This window comes from Silene latifolia, chromosome 9, assembly GCF_048544455.1.
Source record: "Silene latifolia isolate original U9 population chromosome 9, ASM4854445v1, whole genome shotgun sequence".
Taxonomy (NCBI): domain Eukaryota; kingdom Viridiplantae; phylum Streptophyta; class Magnoliopsida; order Caryophyllales; family Caryophyllaceae; genus Silene; species Silene latifolia.
The window spans coordinates 67759332-67765920 of record NC_133534.1 but is presented as its reverse complement, the minus strand read 5'-3'; the positions used below and the strand labels follow the sequence as shown (position 1 = coordinate 67765920).

Below are 6589 nucleotides of genomic sequence, written 5' to 3'. Positions count from 1 at the left end.
TTGACAACCTCTCAATCTAGCATTCAAGTACTTCTATTATTCTTGCTTTATTATTGGAATCATTAGTAGGTATAATCTCTTAATCCCTTTTTAATTATTGTTAATTACTTTCATTTATTCATCATGTTTCATATTGTTGGTATGATTGACAACCTTGCTAGCATGATCAACATGATAATGAGTGAGTAGTCTCTTAGCTAGGGTTAATGGGTGATTAGGGGAAACCAACATGGGGAATGATTCATGCTTAAATTAATATGCTTTCATGTTTTATTTGCTTGCTTGTTTTGATCTCAACTCATGCACATGTTATATTTGATGAAATGCTAAGCCTATGAATCCTTGCATTTACTATCATCTCCTATCTTTTCAATGAGACTTGTAAGACATAACCCAACTCGAGTCTCATTAGACCATGCATGTTGTTGAGTAGGGAAGATTAAGTCGACTTGTAGGTGTTGTACAATCTAATCGATTCGGCTCCGGGACCCAAACTTTCCTAGGATTGTAAGATATAACCCAACTCAATCCATCACAACAATAATTGCTTGCTTATAATTTGAGAACATGTTTGTATGATCATATCCCATGATTCCCCTATGATCCCATGACACCCTAGTGCCTTTAATCAATTGTTTACACCCCTTTTTATTCATCTTGCTTGTTTATTTTCATTGTTATTCTAGTTTAGTAACCTTCTACATCAACCCAATTTGTGACACCCCTTAGACACCGCTAGTTACAATAGAAATCTCATTTCAACTCCCGTCCCTTAGGATCCGACCTTTACTTGCCTCTTTACTAATTGTAGAGTTGCTTGTTAAGCTATAAATTGTGTTTTGATTCGACCGTGACCAACGACCACATCTTAATTTGTGAACACTTAGCGGGATCGCATAAAAAATAGCGCCGTTGCCGGGGACGGTGTTTGTTTGATTTAGATTTCTTTTTATTGTTATTAGTTGTGTCTTTCTTCGCCTTGAGGAAGTTAAACTCCTCAAGGTTTGTTCTAATTGTTTTTGAGTTGTTTGATATTTTGCATGTCTAGAAGGTTACAAAGTGATTTGTTACCTTTTGACCGTGAAATCGAAAGAACCTTGACGAACAATAGGAGACTTGTTAGGAGGAATTTGAGAGGTGTTGGTGAAGTTGTTCAACCCACTAGTGAGTTTGTCAATCCTTTCGCAATAGAAGGAGAAGAAAACCCATTACACAATACCCCACAAAATCCACCTACAATGCCAAAATTCTCGTCACACTCCGTACCCACCGAGGAGAATCTACCAAATGGTACTCCTACACCGCAACATCTCACCGGAAATTTTATTGCCAAGTCCGCCTTCATCCAACTAGTTGAGAGGAGCCAATTTGGGGGGATGCCTAGTGAGGATGCTCATTCTCATATGGAAACCTTTTGCAATTATTGTGATGCTATCTCTCAAACGGGCGTGACTCAAGACCAAATTAGATGGGTCTTATTTCCTTTTTCCTTAATCGGCACCGCAAAGCAATGGTTGAAGGGCCTTGATAAGGCCACCCTTGGAATAGATTCTTGGAAGAAGTTGGCTCTAGCTTTCTACAAAAAATTCTACCCACCGGAAAAGACCAACATGCTAAGAGCTCAAATTACGGGTTTTAAGCAAAGGGATGAAGAGTCTTTGTATGAAGCTTGGGAGCGGTTCAAGGGAATTTGTCGCTCATGTCCTCACCATGGACTTAGCGAATGGTTTTTGGTGCAACAATTTTGGAACGGTCTTTATGAAGACTCAAGAAATATCCTTAATATGGGATCGAATGGGATGTTCACCGAGGTTGATGACAACCAAACTTGGAGCAAAATTGAAGAGATGGCAATCCACAATTCACAATATAGTAGGCCTCGCAAGGCTACTAGAGGAGGAAAGTATGAAGTGGACGCCGTTACTCAATTAGGTGCCCAACTAAGCTCCCATATCGATACAATTAACTTGAAGTTTGAACAAGCTATGGCTAGACTTGAGGAAAACTCAAAATCATCAAAGCATCATGTCAATGCCATGACGGCATCCTCATCAATCCCAAGTGGGATATGTGAGAATTGTGGAGCTTTGGGACATGACCCAAGTGAGTGTAGGGGAACAACCGAACAAGTGAATGCTTTCCAAGCATATAAAAGTGGTACCCCCTATTTAAATGTTTACAATGAGAGCACCAAGTTCCATCCAAATCTCTCATACAAAAGCCAAAATGTTCAAAACCCTCAAACAACATACACTCCACCACCCATGAGAAACCAAAATCAAAGACCCTTTTACAATCAAAACCAAGGTTACCAAAATCAAAATCCATACAATCACCAAAATGACCAAGGTTTTGATGTCCAAAAAGCGGTCCTCCAAATGCAAAAGAATCAACAAGAATTTTTCACCCAAATGCAAAAAGATAGCCAAGCAAAAGAAACCACCATCAACAACATTCTAGCTCACACCAAGATGTTGGAAACACAATTGACTCAACTAGCATCTTCGAGCTCACAAAGACAAAAGGGGCAATTACCACCTCAAAGTAATCCCCCTAGACATGAAACGGTTAGTGACATTCACTTGAGAAGTGGTACAAGGTATGAAGCACCGAAGAAGCAAGTTGAGGAAGAAGTTGTGGAAGCTAGTGAAAAGGAAGAAATTGTGCAAAACTCCAAAGATGGAGAATCATCAAAAGAAGAAAGTTCAAAGAAAAATGAAGACAAGGCCAAAGAGAAGGATCCCATTGTGATTAGACTTCCTTTTCCAAGTCGTCAAGCCAAGCCCAAATTTGATGATCAACTTGGAAAATTCATGGAAATTGTGAAGAATTTAGAAGTCTCAATTCCTTTCACGGAATTAATCAATCACGTTCCGGCCTATGCGAAGTACATGAAAGATATCCTCACAAAGAAGAAGTCGATCCGGAAACTTGAGACTATCGCCTTCACTAAGGTGAGTAGTGCAATACTTCAAGGGAGTTCACCTCCAAAGTTAAAGGATCCGGGAAGCTTCTCAATACCGTGTACCATTGGCGACACAATGATCAACAAAGCCTTATGTGATCTAGGGGCTAGTGTGAGTGTCATGCCATACTCGGTGAGTAAAAGGTTGGGGATGGGAGAGCTAAAATGCACCAACATCACACTCCAAATGCCCGATAGATCGACGAAGACACCGTTAGGGATATGGGAAGATGTCCCCGTGCGAATTGAGAAGTTTTTCATCCCGGTGGACTTTGTCATTGTTGATATGGAGGAAGATTCCAACATTCCAATCATCCTAGGAAGACCTTTCCTACACACCGCCGGTGCGGTGATTGATGTGAAACATGGTGAGCTCACTCTAGAAGTGGGAGATGAAAGCATAACTTTTAATCTTGACAAGACTATGAGAGCTCCTCGTTTGCATGAGCCATGTTTCATGATTGATCATTATAGCCGAAAAGATGAAAGGAAGAAATCGGAACTCCAATGGAGGAAGAAAATTGAAGATGCTCCATTCAAAGAGCAAGTGAATAGTGACAAGGAGAGCTTGCAAAGCTCATCAAAATCAACCAAGGAAGAAGAGGATGGCCTCATTGGACAAGAGAAGAAATTGGGAGAGTTGTCTCCATCTAAGCAAGAGATTTTCAATGATCAACTCAATGAAGTTTGTGGTCTTTGGGACGACGAATTTGAAGGGATTTTTAATCCCTACATTGGACATGCCATCGATCATGATCAACAACAAGGGCCACGGTCTATTGAGGACCTCTACCATAATAATGAACAAGCTTTTGATTACTTCTTCAAGGTGTTGAGCAACATCAACAACACCTTGAACATGCCCCCTTGACATCTCATCGAGAACGAGAGTTTGGTGGAGTCCTCCCTAAACCACCACTTGTAAATATTTCTAACTCCCTAACTTACATTTCAATTCTTGTATTGCATTTTTGTCATATTTGGATTTTTATTTACTTTGATCAAAATAATTGTCATGTAAGAGAGAAGTGAGGGAGGGACTAACAATTTCAATTAATGTGTAGTGCTTTACCTTAGTGTGGGGATGGCAATTGCCTAGGCTATCCATGCCTTAGTAGTGCCCCCACAATGAAGAACACAATACTTGAAAGAAAGAATGGAAGAATGATAAAGGGAATGCGCTGTGCACGGGTGGAACTGAATCCGTGTACATAGGGGAAGAATCCGAGCGGATTCCCAAGAATCCGCCCGTCTTATGCAATCCGAGCGTCCTGCAGAAAAGATGCCCGTCTTGAACTGAGCTGAATTTTGAAATTTTCTTGACTGTTAAAGAATCCGAGCGGATTTCTGAAAATCCGCCCGTCTTGAAGAATCCGTCCGTCTTGTGAGAAAGACGCCCGTCTTTGCAAATTTGAAGAAAACAAGCAAATTTCTCGGGCCAAAATCCGTCCGTCTTTGAGCAAATCCGCCCGTCCCGTGTTCAGCAAATCCGAGCGGATTGTACCAAATCCGCCCGTCTTTAGGCGAGTTTTTGCAAAGGTAGAAGAAGCAGAATCCGCACGGATTGAGCCTAATCCGCACGGATTGCCCCTGCAGTTTTGAAATTTTCGGCCTCTTTAAAACCCCTCCCACCTTCATTCATTCATTCATTCATTCATTCATAAACACTACCCACAACATCAAAACCCTCATCCTCTCCATCATAAAAACAAAAACCCTCAACAACATTCACCAAAATCAAATCAAACCATCCTTCCAACAACAAATTAATCACTCCTTCTTCAACAAAAATCAAAACCAAGAACAAAATCTTCAACCTTTGAGTCGATTTTTGTTTTCATAAAGGCAAAGCCTTTCACCTTCAAATCGATTTGGGCATACCACAAAGTGAAGATTTTTCATTCTTTTCTTGGTTAGTTCATCAATGGCAAGGACTAAGGGAGCAACAAAGGCAACAAAGGCACCAAAGGCTAAGGCACTCTCACAAAGGCAAAAGGCTCTTCAAACAAAGAAAGCTTTGGCTATGGTGGTGGCAACACCAAACTTGGAAGTGCAACAACAACAACAACCTTCTATGGGACCATCAACATCTTCTACTCCGGTAATTAATCAACTTTTGCATTATCCGGAGGTAACTTTTATTTCCGATACCCATAGAAATACCTTTGTCAAGTTTGCTATGAAATCTATTCAATCCACCAAATTCATATGTGAAGATACCTTGGAAAAATTGGGTGTTCTTGAACAAACAAAAGCCTTTTTCAAAGCCATGGGGTTGAAGAAATTGTTTGAAACAAAGGAATTGACATACCCCTCCCTTGTCTTGGAATTTTTAAGTTCTTTGAAAGTCACCAAAGTTGAGAATAGAGAAAATCTCGAGTTTCGTCTAGCTAATGTTAGTAGACGCATTACCTTTACGGAATTAGGTGAAATTTTGGGTCTTAGTGATGAATCGCGTTATCTTAAGCATTATGGAAAGTATGACCCCGAGCCTCTTTGCGAGGCAATCTCCGGGAAGAAATTTGAGGATTTTCATGCATGTCGTGCTCTTTTGGTCCATCATCCGGGCATAAGAGTATGGCACAAGGTTGTGGGAAATACCATAATTGCTAGGAAAGACACCAATCATTTCACAAGACTTGATTTTATTCTCCTTGAATCGGCTTTGAATATCGGAAGAATTCATACCGAGCCTTACAATTCTTTGAGGCTCTTGGTAGATAGATGGCTTAATGTTGATAGTGGGAAGAAGGGCATGACCGTTATTGTCAATGGCGGCCTAGTCACACTCCTAGCCAAGCACTTTGATCCTAACTTCAATAAGGATAACAAGTACAAAGCAAAGGAAGGTGGCCATCTTATTGATATGCATATTATGATTCACAAGTTCAAGTGGGTTGCCCATAACCCCCTTGACACTAAGTATGGATGGCTAACTAGTGAAGCTAGATCGTTCACCTTGCCCTCGAAGATTTGTCGCCTAAGCGTCCACCGGACCAATTATCTACTTCCCCTTTCCGAAGAAGCCGAGTATATCATTCAACAACAAAAGGGTGATCTTGAAACCCCCTCCTCTTCCATTGTCATACCACCTTACCCCTTTGAGTATGAAGAGTTCAAGCCGGAAGGAATTGAAATTGGGAAAGACTATGTGACTCTTCTCATGCAAGCAATGCACAAGCAAGCCCATGAAGATCGGAAAAATGCTTATTTGGCTCAATATCCACCCCTCCTACATCTAGCTAGGCAAGGACTCCTTGATCCATCTTGTCCTTTACCTAGTTGGGCGGATAGAGAAGTCTTATTTCCGGGTGCATCTAGGGACGTGGTGGGAGACAATGAGGTTATTGGAAATGATGAAGAAGTTGACGATAATATTGAGGAAGATGCAAGTGAAGATGGAGAAAGAAATGGTGAAGATGATGATGAGGAAGATGAGGAAGAAAGTGAAGATGCAAATGACAAGGAAAGTGGCAATGTGACCACTTCTCATGAGGGAAGTGATGATGATGATAGCATGATGGAAGACTAGCAAGCCTTGGAGACTCCTACACTCCCATGGTTTGTCTATATCTCTTTGTATTTTATTTAATTTTGATCATTTGTTGGATTAGTCCTAGCCCC

General features: G+C 40.8%; 1 non-coding gene across 1 annotated transcript; it reads right to left on the bottom strand.

The window, feature by feature from the left end:
* Positions 1-1610: 1610 nt before the first annotated feature.
* Positions 1611-1717, bottom strand: LOC141602922 (small nucleolar RNA R71). Its single transcript, XR_012524826.1, has one exon. It is a non-coding gene; the product is annotated as a small nucleolar RNA R71 (small nucleolar RNA).
* Between the last annotated feature and the right edge of the window lie 4872 nt (positions 1718-6589).